This window comes from Mirounga angustirostris, unplaced genomic scaffold (assembly GCF_029215605.1).
Source record: "Mirounga angustirostris isolate CCGP_5_RB_7025 unplaced genomic scaffold, mMirAng1.0.hap1 SCAF_12, whole genome shotgun sequence".
NCBI lineage: Eukaryota > Metazoa > Chordata > Mammalia > Carnivora > Phocidae > Mirounga > Mirounga angustirostris.
This window is the reverse complement of record NW_026991720.1, coordinates 65,583,917-65,596,721: the sequence shown is the minus strand read 5'-3', so window position 1 is coordinate 65,596,721 and position 12,805 is coordinate 65,583,917. Positions and strand designations below refer to the sequence as shown.

The 12,805-nt window shown below is 41.1% G+C and overlaps 1 protein-coding gene across 2 annotated transcripts in view; it reads left to right on the top strand.

Annotated features, from left to right (window-relative positions):
- UMAD1 (UBAP1-MVB12-associated (UMA) domain containing 1) overlaps positions 1–12,805 on the top strand; it is a 214,513-nt gene that overhangs the window by 15,168 nt on the left and 186,540 nt on the right. The gene's annotated exons all lie outside the window — the stretch shown is intronic.

Below are 12,805 nucleotides of genomic sequence, written 5' to 3'. Positions count from 1 at the left end.
GTTTTCCTACTCCTCACTTTCAATCCGGAGGTGCCTTTAGGTCTAAAATGAGTCTCTCATAGGCAGCATATAGATGGGTCTTGTTTTTTTTTTTTTAATCCATTCTGATACCCTATGTCTTTTGTTTTTTTCTTTTTTTTTTTAAGATTTTATTTATTTATTTGACAGAGAGAGACACAGTGAGAGAGGGAACACAAGCGGGGGAGTGGGAGAGGGAGAAGCAGGCTTCCCGCAGAGGAGGGGGCCCAATGCGGAGTTCAATTCCAGGACCCCGGGATCATGACCTGAGCTGAAGGCAGACACTTAACGACTGAGCCACCCAGGCACCCCTGATACCCTGTGTCTTTTGATTGGAGCATTTAGTCCATTTACACTCAGAGTGATTATTGAAAGGTATGAATTTAGTGCTGTTTTGTTACCTGGAAGGTTGGTTTTTCTGCTGGTGTTCTCTGTTCCTTTCTAGTCTTCGTTGCTTTTGGTCTTCTTTTCTCCACTCAGAGAGTCTCCTTTAATATTTCTTGCAGGGCTGGTTTAGTGGTCACAAACGCCTTTAGTTTTTGTTTGGGAAACTCTCTCTCCTATTCTGAATGACAGCTTTGCTAGATAAAGTATTCTTGGCTGGATATTTTTTCCCATTCAGCATGTTGAATATATTCTGCCACTGTCTTCAGGTCTGTCAAGTTTCTATGGACAGATCTGCTATAAACCTGATCTGTCTTACCTTGTACTTTAAGGACTCTTTCTCCTTGTTGCTTTCAGGATTCTTGTCTGTGTATTTTTTTAATTTGACTATGATATGTCTTGCTGACTGCCGGCTTTTGTTGAATTTAATGGGAGTTCTCTTTGCTTCTTAGATTTCAATTTCTGTTTCCTTCCCCAGATTAGAGAAGTTTTCAGCTATAATTTGCTTAAACCCCCTGCCCCTTTTTCTCTTTCTTCATCTTCTGGGAGTCCTATGATACCAATGTTATTATGCTTTAAGGAGTCACTGAGTTCCTTAAGTCTGTATTCATGATCCAATACTTTTCTTTCCTTCTTCTTTTCAGCTTCATTTTTTCCCATAATTTTAGCTTCTGTATCACTAATTCTTTCCTCTGCTTCATCCATGTCCATTGTCATGGCATCTGTTTGGATTTGCATCTGATAGCATTTTTAATTTTGGCCTGACTAGATTTTAGTTCTTTTAATCTCTGCAGTAAGAGATTCTCTAGTGTCTTCTATGCTCTCTTCATGCCCAGCTAGTGTCCTTATAATTGTTGTTTTAAATCCTAGCTCAGGCATCTTATTTGTATCTGTATTGATTAAATCCCTCACTGTGACTTTTTTCCTGTTCTTTCTTTTGGGGTGAGTTCCTCCATCTTGTCATTTTGTCTGGGGGGGAAAAAAAGGAATCTAGATCCTAGGTATGTTTTGGTCTGCTTGTTAAAAGCAGCTAGATCCAAAAAATAATAAAAATAATAAATTTAAATAAATTTTAAAAATTAATTAAAAAGTAAAAATACATAAATTAAAATTTTTAATTAAAAATAATAATTAAAAATAAAAAGGAAGATAGATCCTATTTACCCTAGAGCTGAAGCTTTGCATATTCTGATCTATAGACTTGGTGCCTGCAAGGGGTTTGTGCTGGTGTTCTGAAGGAGGGGCCTATTGCTCTGATACTCAGGCGGACTTGCCCTGGTGGAGATGCACCTGCAGGGCGCAAGGGGGCGGGGCTTGATATAAGCAGCTTTGGTCTCCACTAGGTGGTGCTGTTTTGCTCCCTGAAGTTTTTCAGCACTGATGGGCGGGGTGGAAATGGCGTTGCCCTGCTCTCTCCTCCTGGGATGGGGAGCTGGCACCTGCCACCCTTTAGGAAACCCTCACAAAAGAGCACACAATCACCTCTCCTGTGTCCCTGGCCTCTGTTAGATCCCTGTCTTCACCCTGCCTGCCTCTGAGCTGTCTGCCTGCCAGCTGGTATGGCACTCCCGTGTTTTATCTCGGGCACAGGCTGGGTTCCAAAACTCCAAATTTTAGAGATCCCCATGGGTGGGATCCACACTGATCTCCTGGTGGAGGGTCTGGCTGAGCTGCAGCTGTCCAGAGGCTAGTCCCAGAAATCAGAGGTGCGACCACACGGTGGCTTGGAGTTTGTGGCAAGGCATAGCAGAAAGCCTGCCAAGACTCATTGCTTTAGCCAGCGCCTGTGTTCCTATGCTAGCTAATGGGGCAACTCAGTGGCGCCCTCTGGGTCCTTTGCCCCTGGAGAGGTCACAGCAACCCCTCTCCCAAATGTACTCCAAGTAGGGGAACTGCCTTTCCACATGAGACCCAGGGGATCCTCAGACCTCACTACCCACTCCTGGGTCTCTGCCCTCCTTCCCCCCTGTAGCACTGCTAACTAAGACCCAGGCATGACCCTGGTGATGTTGCCAACCTCTGAAACTTCACACTTTGTGATCTCTGAAACTTCACACCCTGCACTTCCCTATTTGTAAAAACTTGATGCTCCACCCTTCTCCTTTTCCTGGTTAGTGGTTTTAGGGAAAAGTTTTTCTTGTGCAGTTCTCTGTGCGCCCATTCCCACTCTTTCTTTCTCTCTTACTCCTCCCTCTGCCATCAGGACTCCCTCCCCATTGAAGCACCCGCATCTCTTCTCTCCCCCAAATCAACTCTCTGCAGTTCCTACCTTTCATGATGTGGCAGTTTTTTATTTGTTTTTTAGCTCTAGTTGTGCATTTTCACTCTCTTAGTCCTCTGATCGATTGCTTGGATGTTCAGAATGATTTGATATTTATCTAGCTGTGTTTGAGGGAGGAGGTAAGCCTAAGGTCTCCCTACTCCTCTGCCATCTTAAGTCCTCTGAGATTTTGCCTTCCTAAATTAGTAGAGTCAGGGGAGACATTATTATTATGCTGTTCTTTTTTTTTTTTTTTTTTTTTTATGAGTAAGGGACAGGAGAGGGAAAAGCAGCCAGTTCTTATCACTGCCAGGATACCAGCCTTGAATCTGAAAATAATAGGATAGCTAATTAAAAGGAAAACAAACCAACAAAAATCCCAAAATCCAACAATAACAATAAAACTACATAAAACCTCCCTGATAATTGGGGGTCATATTTATTTACAAAGTAATGGAGGAGAGTAAAATTGCATGAGGTCCATTTTACTCTTAGTGAGGTTGTCTGTATACAATCATGTAAAAAGGATACGAGAAGAAGGAATGTTCTGTTCTAAAACTTTCTTGGACCAGCTTGTGACTTTTCAAGATGACTTTGTCATATGCTTGAAAAGCAATTCTGCTAGAGAAAATTCCAGAAAATTAGTAATGTCAGATTATGTAATGCTTCCAAGATAGCAGGATTCTATTATTATAGCGACAGCTAATGATTGCAAACAGCTCCTGCTGGTATGCATCTTACACACTAATGAGTAGCTGGCAGTTGAGATTATCAGATGAAGCCTTTGTGCTGCTCCCCATGGCAAGTAAAGCCAACTGTTAAAAGTCACCAAGTTGTGGTGATAAACTAGAAACACCCCCCACCCCGACCCAGATCAAGAAAAACAAAAAAAATGTACAAAATGAAGAAAAAAAATTCCAACATGGCCCCTGTGTGAAATCTTCACTGTGAAGTTCTCTGGAGCTCTTTGCACTCTTCCAGAATCCTGTCTAGCCTGGTGCTATGTAATTATGAATTTGTAGCTCAAGATCTTCCAACTTTCTAAGTATTTTAGATACTCTGTTTAGGATAAAAATCATACCTGTTTAACTTACCAGTTTGCTAAAAGCAACTATATTCATCACGTTAGGGAAGTGAGTTTCATTAAATCATATCACTTCAATTTTTTTTTTAAGGATTTTATTTATTTATTTTACAGAGAGAGCACAAGCAGAGGGAGCAGAAGGAGAGGGAGAAGCAGGCTTCCTGCTGAGCAGGGAGCCCGATGCGGGGCTCGATCCCAGGACCTGGGATCATGACCTGAGTTGAAGGCAGACGCTTAACCGACTGAACCACCCAGGCGCCCCTTTATCACTTCAATTTATAATGGCTGTTATATATGTGCATGATGTCACTTTGCAGTTAGGTGACAAGTGAAAAGGTTAAAAGTGTTACATTAAAGGACAGGCTGTCTTCAAAGTGAGGTTGCCGTCACCACTTTGTATTCATCTGGGTGTGTTATAAAAACTGTCCTGGTGTGTTCTGAGGACATCTCTGAGCTGCTCCAGACCAGCGGAAATGGAATGGAAATACTAGTTCAAGGAAAAAAAAGAGCAATGTAAAATTTCCTACTGTTAGAAAAGAACTTGTTCATGTATTTTTAAAATGGTTGATGGTGGATATTAAAATGCTCTTGTGTTTAGATTCCATTGGAGTAGTTTAAAAGAATGTTAAAACAGTTTTATTTCAACATTTGAATATTTATAATATGCTGGAAACTACATCCTTTATAATTTTTAGTGGAAAGTTTTAGATGTTACCTTAAAAATGCAAGGGGGTGCATAATGTCTCACAATCCTTTTACGGGTTATGTGAGCACTAGAGTATGATTAGTGGCTTTGAAACTTTTTGCCTGCAACCCAAACTAAGAGATACGTTTCATATCATGACCTTAGCACCCAAAGCAAAAGTTCATAAACCATTATTTACCATACATGATACTCTCTGATAATCTTTTTCCTTCCTTTCCCTTTCTTCTTTTTTTTTTTTTCTCTTATTTCATTCTATTTAAAAATGTGGTCATGACCCACTAAATTGAGTTTACGTCTGCTAAACGGTTGGGACCTGCAGTTTGAAAAACAGCTATAGATCCAAGATTCAGTTCTTTGTTTTTGTTTGTTTGTTTGTTTCTTGAGTGTTTTGGGGCAGAGGTACTGGTCTGAGCATAAAATCAGAGAGGTGGAAATAAAATTTATTTTTTATAATTTTTTAAAAAATATTTTATTATTTGAGAGAGAGACACAGCGAGAGAGGGAACAGAAGCAGGGGGAGTGGGAGAGGGAGAAGCAGGCATCCCACCGAGCAGGGATCCTGATGTGGGGCTCGATCCCCGTACCCTGGGATCATGACCTGAGCCGAAGGCAGACGCTTAATGACTGAGCCACCCAGGCGCCCCGGAAATAAAATTTATGTTAATCCTTCAGTTCAATTAATTGGCTTTCAGACTTCCTGGGAGCTTGTCTGTGACATCAGTTAAAAGGTCTTTCCTTGTCCCCCGCTTGCTTATCCTCTCAGATACCCGTACCTTTCACCCCACACCAGTATCACCTTCAAAAATAAAAAACCTATCTGGGATGGCAAAACAGAGGAAAACCTTTGGGTAATCCTAATTGGTAGTCCAAAGTTAATGGATAAATTTTAAAAGGGGTTAAAATCATCTCTGTCATACAAATGTAAAAATCTGTCAAAGACTACTGAACTCTAAGGAGGGAACTTGTAAGATATAACTGGTTCAGAAGAGAACTCCGAGTATCACCACACATTTATAGTCAAAGAAGGAAATGTTGAATTTATAAATGGAGGCAAAACTGGTCACTATCCCACAGAGCAGTAATTAATGCATTTTACCAGATACATTTCTGTGGATAGGAATTATTGGCATGATATCCATTTTCTACAAGTTACCTCCTACAGAGTGGTGATATAACCTAGTCAAAGATAAACAAAAGTTGCCATAACCCAGATGGATAAGCTAGCCAGAAGCACTAAATTTCAAAGCCTTTCACAATTTTTCTTTATGCTGACTAGATTTAAGCTGTTACACACATTCCTGGCCTAGGTTTAACATTCTGCACCTGAAGGCCACATCCAGTTTATGGAGAGTTTATTCAGTCTGTGAAGTATCTTTTAAATATTTTCAGTTTGTTACTATCATCAAAAAACTAGCTTTTTTCCAAAATAATTCGATTTCCACTTTGTCTTGAAAAATCAGAGTTGGTGACACTGGGCCCACATTCCTTCATGAAACTATGATCAGACACACCAAAGGTGCCTTCTGTTTTGTTTTGTTTTTTAAATAGAAAAATGGGAATACTACAAAAGAACTGTACAGTGAATATAAACTGGACATGCGTCCTGGTAATGACAGCTATTAGGTTTGGTGTATATTTTTCCATATTTTTGTTTTCTAAGTATAAACATGCTTATCCCCCCCACCCCTTCACACACAAAAAATCGAAATTACTTTTATAATTAGAAAGGCTGCTAGTTTTTTTTAAAGAAACAAATAAATTAGGAAAACTACAGAAAGAATAAAATAGTATAAAACAAATACAGTAAAAAGACATACTGTAAAGAATATACAAAAAAGATGTTAAAAACAGATGATTAAAGAATTATAAGTAAATCATATCAGCTAAAATGATTTATTTAAAAAAATGTTTGAGGAAAAATAAATCACTTTAGCTGGAAGGTTCTCTGAGGGGCTGAGCCAGCAGGAGCAGCAGTAGAGGGCCCCGGACTCCTAGGCCCACTCATAGGCCTTAAAATGGGCCCTTCAGTCTGAGGCAGCTTTGGATGGTCAGGCCGCGTTCCACCGAGCTTTCTAGATGCTTTGGGATCATCTTCATGGGGGAGAGATCAGCTAACCACAGCTTTAGCCTGGTCCTGTTTGTGTTTGTTGTTGTTACTGTTTTTATTGTTGGTTTTAGCTTGGCCATAACAGCGAGTGCAAATCTGAGTCCAGGCTTTCCTAGCTCAAAACCATCAAAAGCTCTCTTTCACTGGTTCCTGAATCAAGCCCTCACAGGCCTCGTTTTGGTGAAGGGCTCCTCCTCGCGGCTCCCTGGGTATGTGTCTCCCTCCGTCCCTCCCTTCCTTTCTGGAGGTGCCTGTGGGAGACGGGACTCCCCTTCACTCCTTCTGTCTCACGGGAGGCTGGCTTCACGCATACTTAGCTGCTTGGCATTTGAATTTACCACCCCTGGGTTATGCTGAAGAGGTCAGTTGTTTCTGCAGTTTTGAAACAATATAGTCGAGTTAACATTTAAGTCCTGATAAGACAGCCAAGTATGTTTTTGAAAATATTGAAGAAAAGGGAGTGTACACATCACTTTGGTGGTAATTAAGGGGATGTATTTTCATAGTATAATTTGAGATCTTAGAGATCATGACCTCAATGCTTGAACTTTTACATTTTCCATTTGAAATACCACTGATGTTCATGATTCCAGCTACCACTTAGGTGCTAACAACTCCTTTTCTCTGGGGCACTAGGTCCTATTTTTCTAACTGCATTTTACATATTTACATTTGGACAAGCCACGTTTCCTTTACATCTAGCTTGTTTGAAACAGAATTCATTATAATTCCTCTCAGACTTTTCTTATTCATAATATCACTTTCTTCTTTCAGGCTTGAACTCTCAGTTGCCTTGTAGTAATTCCTTTCCATCTGCATTTTGTAGAGCTGAGAGTCACTGGGTCCTACTCCGTATTTCTGCACATCTCTTCTTTTTTCATTCAAACATCTCCCATCTTCATCCATTCCCTTTTTGCTACAACTCTCTAACTTCTTGATTCCATGCTCTCAATCAGCCTCTTCAGCATATTATTTTAAACTTAATCTTTCTGAAACACAACTTTCCTCAAGATCCTGCAGTAACATTAAACAGATCCTGATCTGCTACTGTGGATATTCTAACATATTCTTGACTCTTCAGCCCTTTCAATAATTTGTCTCCGCCTTTCTTTTGCAGTCTTTATTTCTGCTGCTTATGTGCATGCCTCTGTTGAGATTAATCCCTTTGCTGTCCTCTAAACGCACTGTACTCTCTGTTCATAGTGACCCTTCTTACAGGAAAGGCCTTACTTCTCCTTGCTTTTGTCTGTACCCTACCCAGCAGATGACGTTGAACTCAAGGCTACCTATCTGTGAAGTCCAACAGGACTCTTCTAATTCTCACTGATCCTTCTAGAATCCTTCTGGAGCAAATATGAAGGGAAAAAAATGTGTTTGTGTGTATACATACAGATATCTCCTGCTTTTTGAAAGTTCACATTACACTGCTTTGCTCTTACGAAAGACTTACCTTAGTACCTGTTGTCGCTAACTGAAACAAGTCTGGAGAGGATTTTCCACTTTTATGAAAAAACGGCGAAAAGTAAAAGTAGGGCTCAGTGTTTGCAGCAAGCTAGCATAGAGGCAGTGTGCATCCTAAGCAACCCGAGGGACCCTGCCAAGCACCTTGCCTGGGAACTGCACTCAGCATCTCCGCATCAAACTGCCATAGGTCTCCACTGGGTCCCCGAGCATCTGTGCTTTATCTGGATTTATTTTGTGTTTCCCTTAGCAAGATGTGTCCTAAGGTACCTGAAAAGCTAAAGAGAAGTTATTTTGGGGGTCTGGGAATGTTCAAAAATTTTTCCATACAAATTAATGGTAATTGCTTTTTCATTTTATGCCATTTGGGCTTAGAAAAAGCTTTTATAGAAGTGCTCTACATTCGGATAGCAGGGGAAACTTGTATGTTATTACAGGTAAGTGGCCGCTGTTGATCAATCACAGATAGGAATTGCGGTGTATGTGCATTTTACATTACCTAGTAGTCTATTGAAATTGAAAGAAGATAAATTGAGAAAACCAGGTTGCCTTAATCCTTTTGTCATGGGTAATATTACTTAATAAGTAAGCCTTAGAATAATAAGGAAAAATAAATATATTACTTGCCCTACTCTCTGCCCTTTCAGAGCAATAGGATCTGCCCTGTCTAGCGATCAAGCTAGCCCTTTTATATGCCTTCTCTGCATACCATTAAAAGTGAAGACACTGTCCTTTTATTTTTCAGTTTTGTGTGGATACACAGAGAAAAGAAGCATTTTGTCTTTTATACAAAGACTGTATCTGTAACACACACAGAGGGGTTTAAGAGATTTGAGACAATTTTCCGAATCATTGTGAACTAAATATTTATATGACATCTAGGATATTGTGCTAATAATGAATTTTTAAAATAGCTCTATTGAGTTATTATCAACATACAATAAATTGCACATATTGAAAGTGTATCGTTTGATGAGTTTTGAGATATATTTATGCCCCTGAAACCATCCCCACAATCACTATAATAAACATATTCATCAGCCCCAAAGTTTCCTTGTGCTTCTTTGTAATCCCTCCTTCCTCCACCCCCCCTTCCCCATTCCCCAGACAACCACTGATCTGCTTTCTGTCATTATACATTAGTTTGCATTTTCTAGAAGTTCATATAAATGGAATCATGCAGTATGAACTCTTTTTTGTCTGGCTTCTTTCACTTAGCTTAATTCTATTGAGATTCATGCATGTTGTAGCAGATCTTAGGACTTCATTCCATTTTACTGCTAAATAGTATTATGGATATGCCAGAGTGTATCCATTTACCTGGTTTGGGACATTTGGGTCGTTTCCAGTTTGGGCTATTACTAAAAAAGCTGGATGACATTTGTGTACAAGTGTGGACATACGCTCTCAGTTCTCTTAGGTAAATACCTGAAGGAGACGGTCTGGGTCATGTGGTAGATGTATGTTTATATTTTCAGGAAGCTGCCAAACTCTTACTCATAGTGGTTGTAAGGTGTTACACACCTCCTGCAGCATATAAGACTTACAGTTGTTCCACGTTTTTGCCAACACTTGGCATGGCAAGCCTTTTAAATTTTAAATATTTTAATCGGTATATAGTGGTATCTTGCTGAGATTTTAATTTGCATTTGCCTATTGATTAAGGATGTTGAACATCTTTTCATGTGGTTGTTTGCCATCCACATATCTTCTTTGGTGAAGTGTCTGTTCCTATCTTTTGCCCAGTTTTTTTTTGAGTTGTTTTCTCATTATTGAGTTTTAAGAAACACAAACTGATGCAGCCTGTGTATAGTTTAAATTTGATGTTTTAGGTCATGAAAAATTTAAATGCTTCACTTAATTACTTAAGTTACAAATTCTGTAACTTGCATTAAAAAGAGAAACCAAGAGTCAGACACTTAACTGATTGAGTCATCCAGGTGCCCCTTGGTGTGGCTTTTATAACAATATATTTAAACTTTTGGGGCTTGAGACTGACTTAACAGAACCACTTTTATAATTTTGATGTTCATTCCGTTCCTGTTTTGTGGCCAGACATGAAGAAGTACTGGAGGGGCGCCTGGGTGGCTCAGTCGGTTAAGCGTCTGCCTTCAGCTCAGGTCATGATCCCAGGGTCCTGGGATCGAGCCCTGCATCGGGCTCCCTGCTCAGCGGGGAGCCTCCTTCTCCCTCTCCCACTCCCCATGCTTGTGCTCTCTGACAAATAAATAAATAAAACCTTAAAAAAAATATTGGAAATTTGAATACTTCTGTTGGAATGCTTTTCTTTATATGCTAGAATGGGAACTGCTTTTTAAAGGGCTTCTCTTTCTCTGTGTTCACAAAGCTCCTTGATGTAGCACCCTAATGGTACGTGACACAGTGAACTGAGCAAGCCACATGGCCACCTCTACCTCCAAGGAGGAAAGAAAACTGCAGTCCTATGTCTCCATAAGGCAGAGAGCCAGTGAACAACCCTAATGATTCCATGGTTCTCATTTGTGGTCACCACAGACACACTTCTCTTCGCTGTAGGCAAGATAACTCACCCCTCCCTAAGGGCAGTAATCTGAACTGCGCCATTCGGTCACAGCATCACACTCGAAGTCCAGTATCTCTCCATCAGGCCCAGGTTTGCCATCTCTTGGTCTGGAGACTTCGTGAATTAAAATGACCCACCCCCCCGTGCCCTCCCACTCTGGTGGAACTGGGAAACATACTGCCCGAACCAGTCTCATTCAGAAAGGGGAGGAATGGGAGATATACAAAAGTCATGGAATGGTAGCAATTCTGAAATGGAACTGAGCAGGCTTTTGGGGGGGCCCCCACCTTGGGTTGGAGGATGTTTATTAATTATGCCCAGATTCTGCTTCCTGGGAGAGGCCCCCAGTCCTTGTTCTCCATGCCCATTGGCTCCACCCTCTTGGAGTTTCCTCCTTTTCTAGTAACTTCCTTGGCTTCACTGAAGCAGGCCCTGGAGAATAGGCCCTCTTTGGGGTCTGAGCAGTTTCTCTGACAACTTTCTGTCTCTAGGGTTGTTCTAAATATCCACTAGTCATAGTCCTCCTTTAAGAAAAAAAAAAGAGGGCGCCTGGGTGGCTCAGTTGGTTAAGCGACTGCCTTCGGCTCAGGTCATGATCCTGGAGTCCCGGGATCGAGTCCCGCATCGGGCTCCCTGCTCAGCTGGGAGCCTGCTTCTCCCTCTGACCCTCCCCCCTCTCATGTACTCTCTCTCATTCTCGCTCTCTCAAATAAATAAATAAATCTTTAAAAAAAAAAAAAAAAAGAAAAAGAAAAAAAAAAGATTTATTTATTTCAGAACAGGGGGAGAGGGAAAGAGAAAGAATCTCAAGCAGACTCCACACTGAGTGAGAGCCCGATGCAGGGCTCGATCCGATGACCCTGAGATCATGGCCCAAGCCGACTGCTTAACAGACTCAGACACCCAAGCGCCCTGATCTTCTTTTAATCCAGACTGGTAGTGGTCATTTTGGCCATACAGCTCTCAAACATTTTGTTGGCTTCTTAGCTATTTGATTCCAGTCGGCTTCATGTGTCCATAGCCAGACCTACAATTTTTTCTAGACATCTCTCAGATTTCCTACATTCCTCACTGCTTTCACCCCACAGGTCCTCTCTCCCTCCTTCCTTATTTGAGGGTAACTTTTCTCTGTTAGGCTTCAGCTGAAGACCTAACCTCTTAGTCTGTTTTTCCTGAACCATTTTATCCCAAGTGAGGGGATTGACTACATGCTACATTGAACCAGGCTGAGGTTTTAATACCAAGTGTAATGGTTGTATTCTTGATTTGATGCTTACCCAAGGTTAAGTTTTAATCAGCTGTTGTTCCTTCAAAGGCTTTCTCTGTCTTATTTTCAACTGCTTGGGGTTGAGAAGTCAGTTGCCTTTTCCAGTCTTTCAAGTCTTTGAATCTGAGCTCTATTTTTGTACATTCCTGCCTGTAAGCCAACCAGTTCTCTTCTGATACCATTTCCTTCTCGCACATGCTTCTCTTCATCTTACTCAGTTATTCTTCCCATCTCACTCTGTCTTTTCATCTTTTGCATTTGCTTTTGCATTTAATCTCATTTTTCACCAGTTCCGTATGGGCCATGTCTTCTTGTCCTCTGCTGAGGATGCCAAACTATTTCCAGACCTTTCTTTTAGACCGGTCACTGTATCTTGTGTTTTCTTTGAGGATTTCAGAGGCTGCTCCTTTTCCTTTACTGAACTAGTTTCTTGATCACATGCCTTGTGTTATTCTTCTCCAGTTGTATGTTTTCTATCAAGAAATAAGCTCTGTTACTGTCCATTCGGGGATCCACAGCTCAGGGCAAGTCGACCTCCACAAACCCCAGTACAGTTCTCCGTTTCCAGAAGGCTTTTGCTCAGATAAAATCTTTATTTACCCTCCCTGCTTCATTTTCTGGTGTGGGTGGAATATATGAAACTAGAATGTGGAGCACTTGCTGCCACCAAGACTTACATTGCTTTGCTTTTAGGGACTGTCCTCAGAATGTGACGTGTCCTCTACAGTTCCCCCCAGCTTCCTTCCCCGTTGTTTTCTAGTTGTTGTCCTCCTTGAACATACAAAGATGGGAGGAGAAAGAGAAAAGTGGGGTGTGTGTGTGTGTTGGGGCACACAGTCTTACCAACACAAAGATCTGCATTGATGGGAATTTAAAGTTGGTTGCAATGGATACAGTCGGCCCTCGAGTGTCTGAATCAGGTTTAACCGACCGTGGAGGAAGTTAGAAGTGCCTTCCTTTCTTTTTTTCAGGTGGC